Source organism: Puma concolor, chromosome F2 (assembly GCF_028749965.1).
Source record: "Puma concolor isolate L17-30 chromosome F2, mPumCon1.1.hap2, whole genome shotgun sequence".
In the NCBI taxonomy this organism is placed as follows: domain Eukaryota; kingdom Metazoa; phylum Chordata; class Mammalia; order Carnivora; family Felidae; genus Puma; species Puma concolor.
In genome coordinates, this window is record NC_141684.1 from 56526946 (window position 1) to 56544420 (window position 17475).

General features: G+C 36.8%; 1 long non-coding RNA gene across 1 annotated transcript in view; it reads left to right on the plus strand.

The window, feature by feature from the left end:
- LOC147572036 (uncharacterized) overlaps nucleotides 1-17475 on the plus strand; it is a 271873-nt gene that overhangs the window by 180978 nt on the left and 73420 nt on the right. The gene's annotated exons all lie outside the window — the stretch shown is intronic.

Genomic DNA, 17475 nt, shown 5'->3' on the forward strand with positions numbered 1-17475 from the left:
AGTTAATCACAATTATAAAGCAGGTTCAGGATTCCAAACTCAGTGACATTTCAGCATGTGATTCAACTTGGCTTCTTACAAAGGTCACGGAACAGAAGACAAGCTGATGGGGAAAAATTGTTATAAGATGGCCGACAGGACTGATAGGGGAATTCCAGTCCCGTTGCCCGAAGACTCCCCTTCCAGGTTCCCTTCCTAACTTGCTTGCCGAGCATGCCAAATTACTACTAATGAGGAAGTAACAGACTATAAAACGTACCCCATGCTTGCACTCAGACCTATGGAGAGCGATCTCCTCTGAGCCCACCGGTGTGAAATAAACCTCCTGCCTTCCAAGATCTCCTAGGGCCTTTTGGTTGTTCTGTTGGGTGATCCAGCCCAGGTTCTGTATCAAAGCTACACAACAAACAATGGTGTGGGAAGTTAACGAACCAGGTTCGTTGCTAACAAGGTCAGTCTGTGGATGTGCAGTTGAGAAAGGGCCTAGGTCCAGTCCAGGTCAGCTCTCAGCACTTAAAGCTTACTATGTTCAAGCAGTGAAGGACCTCGGTCTGTTCAGAGATCAACTGGGCAGAGCTTTCAGCAGACAGCTGCCTTTTCTAAGTGGTCAGACATAGAGAGGTCACGTCTGAAGAGTCTGACAGTTTGCTGCAAAAATTCTCCCCTTTTTAAAGGGATTTAAATGGCCTTGGTCCCCTACAGAACTTCTCTGGTTCTGCTTGTTATCACTTCTGGGTTGGTAGCTGATGCTGGTCTTATAGCTGCAGTACCTTTAACTGCATGTGTCATTGCTTAACACAGTCCCCTGCATGACACTCCTTCTTGACACAGACTCCTGCTTGACATGAGAAACTCCATTTTGCTCTGTATAATTCACTCTTCAGAAAATAAAAAGTTGTGTTGGGACCTGCTACTGATGAGGAAGCATAAGGATAAGGCAAGCTGCCAGGCCTCAACCCCCCCCCCCCCCCCCGCCCCCCCACTCCCCAGGTGGGATATGTGTGATATCCCTCAGGCACTCCTGGCTGCTCAAGAACAAAGGAAAGGGGAAAAACAAGTGGTTAACTGATAGAGATCATAGTCCTACAGGACCTAAGTTTCCATCACCCCTCCATAGTGATGTGGGAAACAAAGGCAGAAGAAAATGGCAGATAGAACTAAATTTCCTTATAACCTGCATCCCATTGATAAATACTTGAGGCTGGCAGAATGAAATGTTTCTCCGAGAACTCCGAACTCCTTACTGTCTTAATGCTAATGATTTGCTAGAGGGAAAAACAACCTTAGCTTGACAATAGCTAGCCCTTCAGTATCCTGTGAATCTTCTTTAGCATATGAAAATCTCACTTGAGCCTTCCCCTGGACTTTACCTCCCCCAACCCAGTAGTATGTAACCAGTCTCTCCTCATGGTCCCTGGGTAGCTCTTCCTGCCCATGGGTCCTGTCCCGCTACTTTAATAAAAGTGTCTTTTTGCACTAAAGACATCTTGAAGAATTCTTTCCTGGACATTGGCTCCAGACCCCGTGAACCCCAGTGTCATCCTCAAAACCTCAGCAGTTACACAATTTTATAATCAATAAGAACACGGCAAATTTCTAGGCTCTGCTTCTAGATCTCAGTACCAAAGACTATCCTGTTTTTTCCTTCTGATGTAAACCTTAGTGACCACAATAGGGCACTTGAAATTTCTAGATAGTTCATTGGGTTATTTTCTAAGAACCTCCTCCTAAAATTAAAATATAATCTAGGAAGTTACCACAATAACCTGTGGATAAACTTGATTTAATTGGTCTAATTTCCTTGATTTGTCTTACTCAGATGGTAGGGATTAAATGAGACACAGCCAGTGACTTATGATAAGTTACATGCATATTGCCAAATGTGATATAACAGCCCTGCCACTGGCCATAGATACATAAAATTCAGAGGTAAAGTCTCAGTGCTATGCTATGGTTGAGGGCACTTTCAAGCAGTGAGATACAGAAGTGAGGACAATAGTTGGTTGGCAGTGGTACTGAAAAATGTAGACAAAGAAAATGGATTGAAAAGGTAGGAAAACAAAGTTCATGTCTGGTTCAGTTTATCTACGGTCAATCATAGTGTTTAGTGACCTTCAAACTCAATATTATATGCAATAGATTTATAGAAGTAATCCCCTGCAGAGTCCATTCAAAGCATAAATTCAGTAAATAAGACACACTGTGGGGATTTTCTCTTTGTCCATTCTAAAGTTTGCTATTGTTTTTGTGATTGGAATTCAAGCTGTTACTGCATTATTCAGAGATCACAGAAAATGTGTGTTTGGAATGTATTAAAAGGATAGAAGAAACAATGAGGAACAAACAAAGTGGGAGAAATGAGATTTGGTGGTTTGAGTAATGGGGCATTAGGAAAATAAGGAAATTAGGTTAAAGAAAGCTGAATGACTAAGGCTGTCATAAAACAACACAAACAAATTGAGTGCATCCTTGTGGAACATTTCAAATTTCCAGAAGAAGGAAGTGCTAGAGTTTGAAATAAATTGCTGGGCTTTGGTTAAGTGGTGGGAAGGAGTTTGTGTCCTAGCTGCCACCTTTGTTCTAGGCTTTCAGAATGAAGCCTGTGTACAAGTGTGGCCCAAACACTGATGGCATGGGAATCCACCCACCCCCATCCCCTGCCAGAAACATCAATTTGAATAACTATCTGCTTACAAAAATACCTTCACAAAAGCGCAGGATTCCAGGTGAGAGACTTCAGCACCTTGGGTGAAACACAGAAATAAGAAAGGGCACACTGAGGAGGGTAGGAAAAATAGATTCACACTACCACTATTACCCCACTTTTAAGCCCCAGCGGCTCAGCAAAGAGTGAAACACCATCTCCTTGGGAGAAGGAGAGTAAAGTGAATTCCTAACCTCATCTTGGACTTCAGAGCTGCCCACCTCAGCTCCATGCTTACTCCTGCTATATGTTCATTACTTGCACTTCTGGGTATATATCTAAAGGAAATGAAAACACTATGTTGAGGAGACATCAGCACCCCTGTGTTCACTGCAGAATTATTCACAATTGCTACGATATGGAAACTACTTAAGTATCTGTCAACGATTAAAGGATAAAGAAAGTATACATATGTATAATGGAATATCACTGGGCCATACAAAAGAAGGGAATCCTGCCTTTTGCAACAACATGGACATTGAGGGTATTGTGTGAAGTGAAATAAGTCAGACAGAGAAAGACAAATGCTGTATGATACCATTTATATGCAGAGTCTAAAAAAGAACCCCGAAATCAGAAATAGAGTGGAATAATGGTTGCCAGGAGCTCGCGATGGGGAAGATGGGGAGGTATTGGTCAAAGGGTATAAACTTCCAGCTGTTAGAGGAATAGTTCTGGGGATCTAATTACAGCATCGTGATGATGATGAACAGTACTATATTATATACTTAAAAGTTTTTAAGAGAGTAGATTTTATTTATTTATTTATTTATTTATTTATTTATTATTTTTTATTTAATTTAGTTTTTTTTTTTTTCAATGTTTATTTATTTTTTTTTGGGACAGAGAGAGACAGAGCATGAACGGGAGAGGGTCAGAGAGAGAGGGAGACACAGAATCCGAAACAGGCTCCAGGCTCTGAGCGGTTGGCACAGAGCCCGACGCGGGGCTCGAACCCACGGACCGCGAGATCGTGACCTGGCTGAAGTCGGACGCTTAACCGACTGTGCCACCCAGGCGCCCCTAATTTAGTTTTTGAGAGAGAGGGAGAGAGAGCAGGAAAGGGGCAGATAGAGAGGGAGAGCAAGAATCCCAAGCAGGCTCCACACTGTTAGTGCAGAGCCTGATATGGGGCTCGAACTCATGAACCACGAGATCATGACCTAAGCAGAGATCAAGAGTCACATTTCAACTGACTGAGGCACTCAGGGGCCCCATTATGAGAGTATATGTTAAATGTTATCTCATGCACATACAAGATGGCAATTATGTGAGAAGATGGGGTGTGTTAACTAACCTTATTGTAGTAATACTTTTGTAGTATACAAGCATCAAATTATCACATTATACATCTTAAACCTCCTTGTGTTATATATCTTCCTTGTGTCAATACTATCTGAATAAAGCTGGGGAAAAAAGGCACCATTTAAATGTCATTATTATATTAATCCTATAAAAGGTGTTCTTATGAATAAAAATTGATTACATGTTTCAAAGAACACATTTGAAAAGCCATAAAGCAAAATTAAAAAAAAAGAGATAGTTCTGTTTTTATTTTGTTTTAATTATTTTTCTCTACTACCTAACATTGTTTCATACATAAAAGGTATCAGCTTTGAACTGGGAATACTATCTAAAGTAAAGTATATTAAGCTTTTACTCTGTGCCAAGCTCATTTGTATTTTTACGAACCTATGAACTCGAAGCTATTATTACTAAACTATTTTATAGAAAAAGAAAATAAGACACAGAGAGGTTAAGTAATTTGCCTGTTTTAAACTGTTTTTTTTTTTTAAAGGTTATTTCCTTTTTTTCAGAGAGACAGAGACAGCACGAGTGGGGGGTAGTGCAGAGAGAGAGGAGAGAGGGAGAGAATTCCAAGCCGGCTCCACACTGTCAGCACAGAGCCTAACATGGGGCTCGAACTCAGGATACTGTGAGATCATGACCTGAGTAGAAATCAAGAGTTGGATGCTTAACTGACTGAGCCACCCAAGTGTCCTAATAATTTGCCTGTTTTAAATTAAACGATGTATCTTTGTGTCTGAAACTTTAGGAGATATTGTTTATTGAATAGAAAATACAGAGTATTTGAAATTGAATATTTTAGTGGACAATTATTCAAATTTTGTTTATTATTGGAATCTCAATGTGTAAATAATATAACAGAACTTAACAAAAAATTTTTTTTTAATGTTTATTTATTTTTGAGAGAGAGAGAGAGCAGGTGAGGGGCAGAGAGAGAGGGAGACACAGAATCTGAAGCAGCCTCCAGGCTCTGAGCTGTCAGCACAGAACCAGACAAGGGGCTTGAACTCATGGACCACGAGATCATGACCTGAGCCGAAGTCAGAAGCTTAACCAACTGAGCCACCCAGGTGCCCCTGTAATAACAGATCTTTAAGTCAGGCCTGCATTTAAATCTTGGCCATGTCATTAATTATATTACCTGTGTACCAGTGTTCAACCTTTAAGTCTTAATATTTTCATCTGTAAAAATCACACCAACCTTGCTGAGTTATTGTTAAGACTATAAAAGATGTGCATTAAATATAGTAGAATGATGTGTTCACAGTGGTTCCTTACTAAATGACAGGGTGTCAGAAAGTGTTTGCTGTCAATTACCCCCTTCCTGGGTAAAATAATGTTCGTTTTGCTCAGTTTACCTGTGCCCTGTGCTTCAGGACCTTTCTTCAGCTCTAGGAGTGAAGCTCTGATAGTCTTAGCCAATTACAATGATTCTCTTCTCTAGAGATGATTCAGCAATGGACTTGTGACATTATTCTGATTAGTAGGTCAGAAGGAAATGTCTGCTGAGTGGTGGAGAGACTTTTTAAAAGTTCTTTCTCTCTCCTAAATAAGGAAAAAAAGCAAGAGTTTTTCTTTTTCAACCTTCGAATGTTATTATATAAATATATGAGTCTTAGTTTTCCTGGTGCCATCTCATGAGGGGAAAAGCTAACTCCCTGAAGAAAACAGGATGAAAGATGGAAAAAATTCTAGGGCTTGATATTTCAAAGTAACTACATTAACTGTGATACCTCCTTAATTCCAGGATTTTCACTTTGTGAAATCTCTCCAGTTTAAACTATTTTAGTTGGGTTTTGCATTACTTTTAGTCACAAACGCCCTAACAGATGAGGCTTATCATCACAATAATTGTTCAAAAGAAGAATGTATGTTTCGCTGAAAACTTTACCTATCCGAAAAGAGAGGGAAACTGCAGAAATTTAGCATCTATCTCCCAGTGCGTACTTAATGCTTTCTGAGAGAGCAGTATATAATTGGTCAGAACTAGATTTTTTTTTTTTTTATTCGACCACTTTGCATTAGTGGTGGGATCCTTGCCTCAAAGGATCTTCAGGAGATGTTGTCATGCTTTTTCTTTCATTTCTAGCCTCAGGTTTGTCAGGTAGTCTTTTGCTTCCTGTCATCTGGTGTGAGTCTATGCACTATTTATACACTCATTCAACAGATATTTATTTAATTCTTACCATATATTTTGCCTACTATCAGGTGCTAGTACCAGAGAAGGCTTTCCTGAGAAGGAACAAGCAAAGTAAGATAAAAAGGATGAGTCAAAGTTGATTAGGTGAAGTGGGAGGAGATGTCTGTGAAAACACATAGTCCAAGAAAAGGAAACTATGTGCCCTAGGGATAATGGTGCACTTGACAAGTGGAAAGTCCAAGGTTTGAAATATAAATAGCAAGGGGCTTATTGGCCCAAGTTGAAGCTAGAGAGGTAGGTAAAAGGAATGTTAATGACTTTAATTTTTATTCTAAGAGTAAGGAGGTCTTTGAAAACATATTTTAGTAGTGAGAAACATGACCAGATTTTCATTTAGAAAAGATCACTTGGATGCAACATGAAAAACAGATTGGAAGGAGGCAAGTGGATGTGGGGAGATGAGTTCAGAGGTTGATATAGTTTTCTAGGTGAGAGATGTGGGTAGCTTCAATTAAGGTAAGAGCAGTAGAAATAGATGAATACAGATTTGACAATAATTTGGAGGTAAAATTGACAAGACTTCCATGAGGAATGAGATAGACTGAGATGCCATAGATGCTGATAGATTTTTGGCTTGCAGAATAATGGTTATGGTGAATTACTGAAATAGAAAACTGTAGAAGTAGATTTGATTTCGGTTTATGGTGGTTAATTGTCACTCCTCAGTCCAACTCATTCTGCAGGAAGAACAGCAAATGCAATGTACAGTTAAATTAAAAGAGCACATGAACAGGATCACTACCCCAGAATCCTATGAATTTTAGAGTTTCAGTATATATCTGCAGTTGCATCTCAAAACCATACTATTTGTGACTTAATATTTTTCTGACCAAGGGGGAGTTTTATGGACTTCCCTTTGACCATTTCTGGTATCATAATTGTTAATCCACAGATATGAGAACTATAATGTGAAGTGTATGTCATCTGGTAACTGTATCTTTCCGAATTTTGAATTAGGGAACCAGAAAAATGTTCACAATGTAAGTCTTCAGGCCAATTAGCAATATTCTGAGATGTACTTGGGTCAGGATTCCATTTATTATCTGGTCTCCATAAGACACATTCTTACCCAAGGACTCTAATGACGGTTCAGTTCTCTTGTTCTCATTGTCAGTGCTGATATTCAATAGACTTCAAAAAATTTATATTCTTCTGTGTGCAATTATTCTGTCAATTACTACAAGCTTCCTTGAAAATAAAGACTGCACATTTTGCCTATATTTTTGTTTATATTTGCCACAGCTTTATGCAATCCATTCTCAAGAGAGTCTAGACTCCTTTTCAATTGATGGACACTGGGTGTGAGAACAAACTCAGATCTCGAAGCTGGGTTAATGATTTTGATATTTTATTTGGATGAAAGCAATCTTCTGCTTGCCAATTCTTGATTTTCTTTGTCATATAAATCATGAAATATTATAGCCTGTTTCCCATCTATTTCACATCTAAGAACATTATGTTTCATTAGCAACTGCCAAAGAAGTCTTCAGGCCAAAGTACTATTCTGGCCTTTCTTCTTGTTATGGTAACTATAGCCACATTGCCTCTGATGGTTACTTGCCACCACCAGCCTCTAACCATTCTAAGAATCTACCATTTTTATTTATGTTAAGGACACATTAATGTAGCAGCAGCATCAAATATCAACTTTAGTATGAAAAGACAGCCTGAGTTTTCCTGTGATGACTGTGCCCTTTTCACTGGTGCACTTCTACTGTTTTAGTGAAGGGAACAAGCACATTTTGAGCCCTCTTAGTGATCACAGTCACATGTGGATTATCTGCTCTTATGTAACACATTTATTTTAATTTACCCCAAATCTTGACTCTTGTAACACCTTCCTCAATTCTTTACCAAGGCAGATCTACCATCTTGTGTTATATACTATATGTTATCATCATGTTTAGCTTTGAAAAGTGATTCCACATTGTATCAGGATCCATTTCAGGTGAAATTCTGAGATATAAAAGATCATAACCATGTCTCACACTCTCCACTATTCAATTTTATAAACTCATCCTGGTTCAACTTATTTCCTTCTAGTTTCTAACAGTGTATATATTGACCAGGTCACATAATTCTTTGTTGAGTAAACTGTCTTTGTTCTCATAGTAGTGAAATTCTTTCCCTGCTCAGGCTATGCTAAGTATTGCCTGGAAGCTCCAAAGAGAGCTAAGAAAGGTGGTGTAAGAACAGAACAAACATCATTTGGTAAGGCATTTGGCTCATGTGAAGTCTTCACTTATTGTTTTGGAAAAAAGAGGCTGATTTCCTCTAGCAAGTGGGCAAATATTCCAGAGGCTAAAAAAAGAGAATCCTGGGTTTAAGATTTTCAGACATATTCCACCCCCCGCAGTTTTTACCATATCAGATCTCTGGGTCCTACTATTTTCCTATCAATATTTTGGTTTCATTATAGGAAACCCATTGAGGCTACATTCTTTATATTCAATAAATATTTATTGAATATTTTATTCAATATTTAAATATTTTTATTCAAAAATATTTTATTCAATATTTATATCAAATCTATGAAATAGTTTATGCTGTTTGTGCTTCAAGTTCCTAATATATAAAATTAGGATAATATGTTTATTATAAGATTATTTTGAGAATTAAATAAGATAATGCATGTTAGGGCATTGGAAAAATTATCAGTGTTAGTAAGCACTCAAAACTATTAAAGTCATGATGATGATTATGATGATGAGGAGGAAGTTAGTACTGATATTCCCCTTTCACAGATAAAATGAGTCTATGAGTATGAATCACGTAAAATCACACATGTCTGAAAAAGTAGAACCATGATTTGAACCCAGACCTGGCTAACTCAAAGTCATTGCTTGTTCTAATACTCTAGACTGCCCTTCAGTTTCATTTCTTGAGCTGGCTATTAAGTGACCTGGTAAAGCCTTGAAGGATGAACAAAGGTTTACCAAATAGGTGGGGTTTGATTTGCAGATACAGGTAGGGTGATAATAAGGGCATAGGGAATGCATATGGATGAAATTGAAGTTGTGATCATTCTAGTATGCATGGGGGACTTCTGATTGCTTGGGTTTTCCAAAAAATAAATTGTTCCTCTTAATTTAATTTAATAAATACTTAAAACCTGCTGTATGCTCATTATAACTCTATTTGCCATGGGGAATTTAGAAAAATTGAATATCGTCCTTTTCTCTAAAGAAATGTTTATGATTAGATAGCAATGAGGAAGAATAAGTACTCTCTAACAGTTAATACAACAGACTTTTGCATAAGGGTTAAAATGAGAGGATAAAACTTAATATTGGAAGTGATACTTGAGCTAAGTCTTGAAGGAGGAAAAAATGAGTTAATAATTAAATATAGTAAAAAAGATTTTTGGATTAAAAGTAAATGCAGACTGTGGAGTTTTGCTCATGAAAAAAAAAAAACCCTAATATTCCTTTAAAGCTGCCTTTAGAAGTTATATTTAGGGTGCCTGGGTGGCTCAGTTGGTTAAGTATCTGAGTCTTGATTTTGACTTAGCTCATGATCTCAAGATTGTGAGATCAAGCCCCCCATTGGGCTCCATGCTGGACGTGGAGCCTGCTTAAGATTCATTCTCAATCTCTCTCTCTCTCTCTCAAAAAAAGTTATATTAGATGAAATAGATTCCCTTTAATCTGTTCCCCAATAAGAGTGGAATTAGAAGAAATTACTTAAAATATAAATTGGTATGTAGCTGTTTTACGTTTTTGGTTTTTTTTTTTGTTTTTTTTTTTTGTTTTTTTTTTTTTTACGAATCCACAGATCTATGGCTGGTAAGACCTTTAGACTTTAGAATTACCTTCTCCTTAATGTGAGGATGGCAATCTAGTGGCATCAAATGCCTTGTTGTAGAGGAATTTGATGAGACTAAAAGGAGGAAGAATTTGAAGAAATTACTTATTGAGGTGCACTCGACCGTTACAAGTATGTGCAAGTGCTAAACATAATGAGCATTTGTGTTCTATTTTCCATTAACTTCAAAGATAGTGGTAAGCATTTCTCTTTAAAAAAAATTGTATGTGTTATGGGGCGCCTGGGTGGCGCAGTCGGTTAAGCGTCCGACTTCAGCCAGGTCACGATCTCGCGGTCCGTGAGTTCAAGCCCCGCGTCAGGCTCTGGGCTGATGGCTCAGAGCCTGGAGCCTGTTTCCGATTCTGTGTCTCCCTCTCTCTCTGCCCCTCCCCCGTTCATGCTCTGTCTCTCCCTGTCCCAAAACAAATAAATAAAACGTTGAAAAAAAAATTAAAAAAAAAAAATGTATGTGTTTTTACCAAGTATAAGTTCTCAGTGTTAAAATGTTTGATGAAAGTTATTCAGTTTAAAAATGATCATCATTAGGAGCACCTGGGTGGCTCAGTTGGTTGAGCTGCCGACTTCGGCTCAGGTCATGATCTGCCAGTTTGTGAGTTCGAGCCCCACATCGGGCTCTGTGCTGCTGACAGCTCGGAGCCTGGAGCTTGCTTTGGATTCTGTGTCTCCCTCTTTCTCTGACCCATCCTCTGCTCATGCTCTGTCTCTCTCCCTCTCTCTCAAAAATAAACATTAAAAAAAAATTGATCATCATTATAATCTTTTATTTTCCTAACATAGAGTAATGACAGTATGTGCTTTGCTAAGAAGACATTTTTCTCACTTATGTTATTTATAATGTTAAAAAGAATATGTGAATTTTGGTTTAGAAAACCATATTGAGTATTTTCTTATTTTGGTTTTTTGTTCCCTCAATGTTCAGATTTTGAATAGAATTGATCAGAGTTCTTTTTTATTATTATTTATTTATTTACTTATTTATTTATTAACGTTTATTCATTTTTGAGACAGAGAGAGACAGAGCATGAATGGGGGAAGGTCAGAGAGAGAGAGGGAGACACAGAATCTGAAACAGGCTCCAGGCTCTAAGCTGTCCGCACAGAGCCCGACACGGGGCTCAAACTCACCGACCGCAAGATCATGACCTGAGCCGAAGTTGGCTGCTTAATCGACTGAGCCACCCAGGCACCCCAGAATTGATCAGAGTTCTAATCCAAAAAATATATGTGAGCATCCAAATAATTTTAAAATTGACATAACACATAAAAGCTTGATTTTTTTTAAATGGGAAAAAATAAAATAGTCTAAAATACTCTATAAAGAAATAGTGATGTTCCTAAATGTGGAAAATTATTCATTCCTTCTTATTTTATTATTCTGTAGTCCTAACCAATTTCAAATGATGTTTGTCATCTCTGTTTTCAGTTAAGTGTTATTTATTTTTAATTAACTTAAAAAAATTGACTTGTTAGTTGATTTGTATCTGGCTTGCCTAGGGATATCCTAAAATTATATTCTCCTCTTGTCTATACTATCAAGTGCCCAAGCTGAACCATGTCAAGCGCTATTGAATCTAATAAAGCCACAGTTAAAGATTGAGTATTAGGGAACTTATATATTTCTCTCACAGAGGATATTGGAGAATAGATTCTTTCCTTCTTATAGATGATGATCATGAGAAACAATGTGATAGGAGATGATCAGGGAAAATATTATGCATATTACTCAGGGACCATTATTACTTCAGGCTAAAATGCTGGGACTTTTGATTCTGTCCTTGCCTTCAGCCCTCAAAAATCAATTCATCAGTGTACAACTCTCTCCATCTCTTTTTGTCTTTCTGTATCCCTCAAACTGCCCCTTTTGTCTGAATTTATGTTTCTTGATAGCACAACTTAAAACCTTCTGAGATTTTACCATCTCTTGTCTGAGCTTCCCCTCTTTCTAAGTTTGCAAGAATTGGACTTTGATTGACAAGGCAGTTTGTCATGTAAATAAATCAGTTTTTGAGGGTAGATATTATTTACCTGTTCTCTTTTCCATATCATTGGGATATGAAGTCTTAATAATATCTAATCAATATACAAATTGACTGGGTTATATTTCCTTTTTTTAAATATTTATGTATGTTGAGAAAGAGAGAGCAGGTCGGGGGAAGGAACAGAGGGAGAGAAAGAGAGAGATAAATCCCAAGCAGGCTTAGCTCTGTCAATGCAAAGCCAGAAGTGAGACTCAAACTCAAAAACCTTGAGATCATGACCTGGGCAGAAAACAAGACTCAGACATTTAATTGACTGAGCCACCCAGGCACCCAGATTGGGTTACATTTCTTAATAACTGTTAATGTACTATCATAGTTTGAAAACAAAGTTCTTGCGCTCAATCTTCACATGACTCAGTTCATCACTTATTCAGCAATCATATGAAAGTATGTTTCTGTTTATATTTAGTTATGGAAATCCACTGTCTTTTCTCAATCCCTGACAATGTATCTATTGTCAAAACACTGCATTCATGCTGCTACAATGCATACATTGTAATCACTGCATATTATTATTGCTTAGAATTCCTCCCTTGACACTAACTTATACTGAAAATTGAAAAATGATTTCAGTCCCAGGATATAACATTAATATGTAAGCAATAAGCAATTGGATATTAAAATATTTAAAAATATAGCATCATTTGAAATAGCATGATAAATAGGAAATTTTGGAGGATACATGTAACAAAAGATATATAAGAATTTTATACTACAAACTATAAATATTGCTGAGATAAATGAAAGATGAGATAAATGGAGAGATGAGCCATGTTATTGGATATATTGACTCAATATAATTAATCTGTTAGATTCTACCCCAATTGAACTACACATTCAAATCAAACCCAATTGAAATCCCAGTAGGCATTTTTTTATCCTAGAAATCGACAAGCAGATCCTAACGTGCATGTAGTAATGAAAACGCTCTGAAAGAGCAAAAGGAACTCTGTGAAAGAAGAATAACTTTGGAGTACTTATGTCATCTGACTTCAAGACTTGTTAAGTTACAACAGACAAGACAGAACGGTATTAGCATCAAGTTAGACAAATAAATTTGTGGAACAGAATAGAGAGTCCAACATTGACCTACATATGTGTGGCCCAATGATGTGTGACAAAGTTACAAAGACTGTGGAGAAAAGATAATCTTTTACAGAAGATGCTGCTTCAGCAAATGTATATCCAAATGCAATGAACTTTGATTAGTACCTTAAACTGCTGGAAACATTTCCCTCATTACTTCAGGTTATACATGTTTGGCAATAGTTCTACACAGGTGATCTAATGCCCTTTTTCAGTGCAGCCATAGACAATTTAAAAAATAAATAACTCCAAAAAGATATATCGGAAAACCACATTATGTCAGTTTATCCCATTATTAGTGTTTGATTACTTAGGTAAGATGGTGTTGGGCATACTTTTCATTGTATGTGTATGTCTTTCCATGTGTAACTAAGTAACCTGTGTAATGTTACATTAGAATGGTTAACCTGTCCCCCAACAACCTCCTGCCAATTGGTTTTATTCTCTATTAATAAATTTTTGCCAAATATTCCTTTTTATAATTTTGGTAGGAGCAGAATAATGGAGGGACTGTTCAATGAGTGTAGACTTGCAGTGAGGATTTTTTGTTCCTGCAAGAGATCACATGGAAATACCAATTTAGAATTGCTTTTCATTAATTTCTTGATGGGTGGTTTATATAGATCGTACAAACCTTGGCTAAAGTTGCAGCAGTGTAAATTCAAACATCAAACCTGAGTCTGTGAGAATAAACCTGTGTTTACCAATTCCTAAGGAAGCCTTTAAAAAAAGTCTCATTCTCATATGGTAATGCAGACAGGTAGCTTTTATTTTTCATTATTTTAATAATAGTAGAGTCTTTTGCAAGTCACAGCTTTGTGTGAGAATCTGATTCTAATTCCTTCCCTTGCTTTGGTCCAAATACTTAACATTCTTATGTCTAAAAAGAAACACTTCTAACAAAAGCCTCTGGGTTAGAGGTCAGCAAACTATAGCCCATGAACTGTTCCTAGCCCACAGACTAATTTTGAAAGTAAAGTTTTATGGGAACAAGCCATGTTCATTAATTTATGTATTGTCTATAGCTATTTTTGTGCTACAACAGAGTCAGTGCTGTGACAGTACAACTATTTAGTTAGCTGAGAAATTTACTATCTGGCCATTTGGGAGGAAATATTTGCCAACCCTTCTGGGTCACAGTGACCAGGAAGCATCTTATGGACAAGTATACTTTCTGGGTGCTTTCACTCTTTAGATTGCTCGCTATGACAGAATTATTTTTCTTATAGTATTTTAATATTTACCTATTTCATTTACTCTGGTGTAGGTCTGCTGGTAGGAAATTTTCTCAGCTTTGTTTATCTGAAAATGACTTTCACCTTTGTTCTTGAAAAATAGTTTTGCTAGGTACAGGAGGCTATTTTCTTTTGGCACTTTGAACATATACTCTTATCCTTCAGCGTGCATTATCTTTGTTAAGAAGTCATCTATCAGTTGGGGCGCCTGGGTGGCTCAGTCGGTTGAGTGTCCGACTTCGGATCAGGTCATGATCTCACAGTCCGTGAGTCTGAGCCCCGCGTTGGGCTCTGTGCTGACGGCTCAGAGCCTGGAGCCTGCTTCAGATTCTGTGTCTCCCTCTCTCTCTGCCCCTAACCCACTCACATTCTGTCTCTGTCTCTGTCAAAAATAAATAAACATTAAAAAAAAAAAATTAAAAAAAAAAAAGAAGTCATCTATAAGTTAAAATGCTGCTCTTTTAAAGATAATATACACCCCGTGCCTTGCTATGGTTGTGCTTTTTAATTTTTTGCTTTAGTATTCAGCAATTTATCATAACATGCCTAGATCCAATTTTCTTTGGTATATTCTTCATGGAGTTAGTGGTACCTTCAAATCTGTGGCTTGATGTCATTAATTAGTATAGGAAAATTTTTAGCCAGTATTTTTATGTGTGTTGCTTCTGTTCTGTTTGTGTTTTCTTGTCTCCTTCTAAAGAATTACATATCTTTTTGTTTATGAATTCTCTTTTCAGCTATATCTAATCAGTTGCTAAAGCCATTTATTGAGTTTGTTATTTCTATTGTTAAATCTTTCAGTTCCATATTTTTTATTTTAAATATAATTTTCAGACCTTTGCCAAAATTCTTAATTTTTAAATTTCTCTGATTATATTAAAGATAATTGTTGCAAAGTCTGTTCTTGATAGCTTCCTTAACTGGATCTCACATGTATTTCTTTCTATTGTTTGTTATTTTACTTTATGGTTGTTTTATTGTTTATGTACTGGTTATTTTTATACTTCATTTTTGCATATCAAAAATTATAATACAATATGATATTTTCCTGTAGAGAGGATTTGGCTGTTTGGATTACATTAATGAAATATAATTCAGATCATTTAAAAGTGGCCTTCAGTGTGTTTGTGGGAGGAACAATTTCTGTTTAGTAATTATTTCCAGACTAATTTAAAGCCTCAGGGAGTTCTTTAAGCACCATGCACTTGATGCCTCTCAATATTAATTTTATATCCCACTAACACTGCAAGGTTAAAAAAGAAAAATCTGTGCTCAGCCACTCAGGCCCTTAGCTACCATTCTGGAATCTATACGTGTTCCTAGGGAAAAATTAGTTTCTAATGCTAGGTTCACCCCTTTGGGTCTCCACTTTATCCTGGCTGTTGGTATAATACTTCCTCAATGGCTTACTTCCTTAGTGCCTGTGCACTATCTCACTGCCGATGGTCCATATTTCTTAGTCTGGCAGTTGCAGAAAAAAATGTTGAACTGTGTGATAGATGCTGGGGTATACCACCTAGAACCACTTTTACGAATAAAAAGTTCTTTTCAGAGGTGCTGGCTGATGGTTGTTCACAACTGAAATGCCCAGAGGCTCATGCCTTGGGGCAGCCTAAACCAAATGACTGATTGATGTGGGGTACAAAGTCTTAACCTCACTGTCTCAATTTAGGACTTCTGTGAAGAGTCATTTAAACTTTGGGGCATCTGTTGAAATTTCATATCATTTCGATTTCTTTCTCTGCCAGTGTGCTTTCCTGAATCCCTTATAGGTTTTGTTTCCAATTATTCCCCATTAATCTACTGCATGCAAATCTCAGAACTCTAGGAAAAGACATTTGAGAGTTATATTTACTTTGCTTTTACTACAGTCATCATTTCTTTTTTGTTATGTTTAGCTCATTTTGGGGAGAGGAAGTCAATGTTGGGAAGAAGTAGAACATTTGGGACAAATAATATACTTTGGCTATGGCAGACACAATTAAAGTATATTATCTTGTTTTTTGCCCGAGGGGGCACATCTTTGCTTTTTGTTTCACATGCACTTTTGAGTTGATATGATCAGGAAGTCTCCTTTAAAATGTTTTTATAGGGTGATTTAAAATTTATTTATTAACCAATTGCTGCCAAGCTGAGACCTTGAAACATTCTTTCTTCTAGATTTTTATTCTTCTTTCTTCTTGTGATGCTGGCCGGTCTTCAAATTTTTTTCTTCTTTTTTTAAACCTTTGACATCCCTTCTTTTGCAAACCACTTCCTCCAAAGCTTGCCCACATCACAAAGCTTACTACTGCTGGTCAACCCAAGTTATAGTTCCGTGTAATATCCAGAAGTTTTCAGCTGCATAGAGCAGGCTTGGACAGTGAGGAAGCTGAGACACCTTATGTGTTTCCCATCTCTGAAGTATGCTTTTCTGCTCAAATTGTGGTTAAAGTAATTAAAGGTAGTGCCTTTTAGGTCTGTGCCTTGCAGTTTCAGACAAGTCTGCCCTTTAAGTGAATTCTGTATGTTTTTGGAATCCTCTCTCAATCTGGAATTAGTTGCGCTGCATTTGGCAGCTATGATCATGGATTATGCCATAGGGTTAGGCTGTCTTTTAGGTTCACTAAAAAAAAGAAGTGTCTTGTCTATTTTTCTTTTTTATTATTTTTAGTTGACATACATTAAGAGAATAAAGACATCTTTCCTCAGGCATCTTTGTGTGAAAATCATCAAGATTTTGATAATTATTTTATTAATGAAAATAGATATATGGTATATTTTTAGGTATTTATTTGAAGTGGGAGAAATGTGTTATCTTTGTATTTAGATTTTTTATTTGTTTTACATAACTAACCTATAATTTTCTTCCACTGAAATGGATATACTGCATATATCTATTAGATATCTAATAAATGTTTCAGCTTCTGAATTAACTTTGGTTTACCTGTATTAGATTTTAGATTTGGAAGTGAATAGTCATCTACGGTAACATTGATATCAGTGATTTAAACTCATGAGAGTTTTAGTCTTTTATTGAAACATGGTTTTAAACAAGTTTAAATTTCTTCTTTAAAGAGTTCAAAGAAGGGGTGCCTAT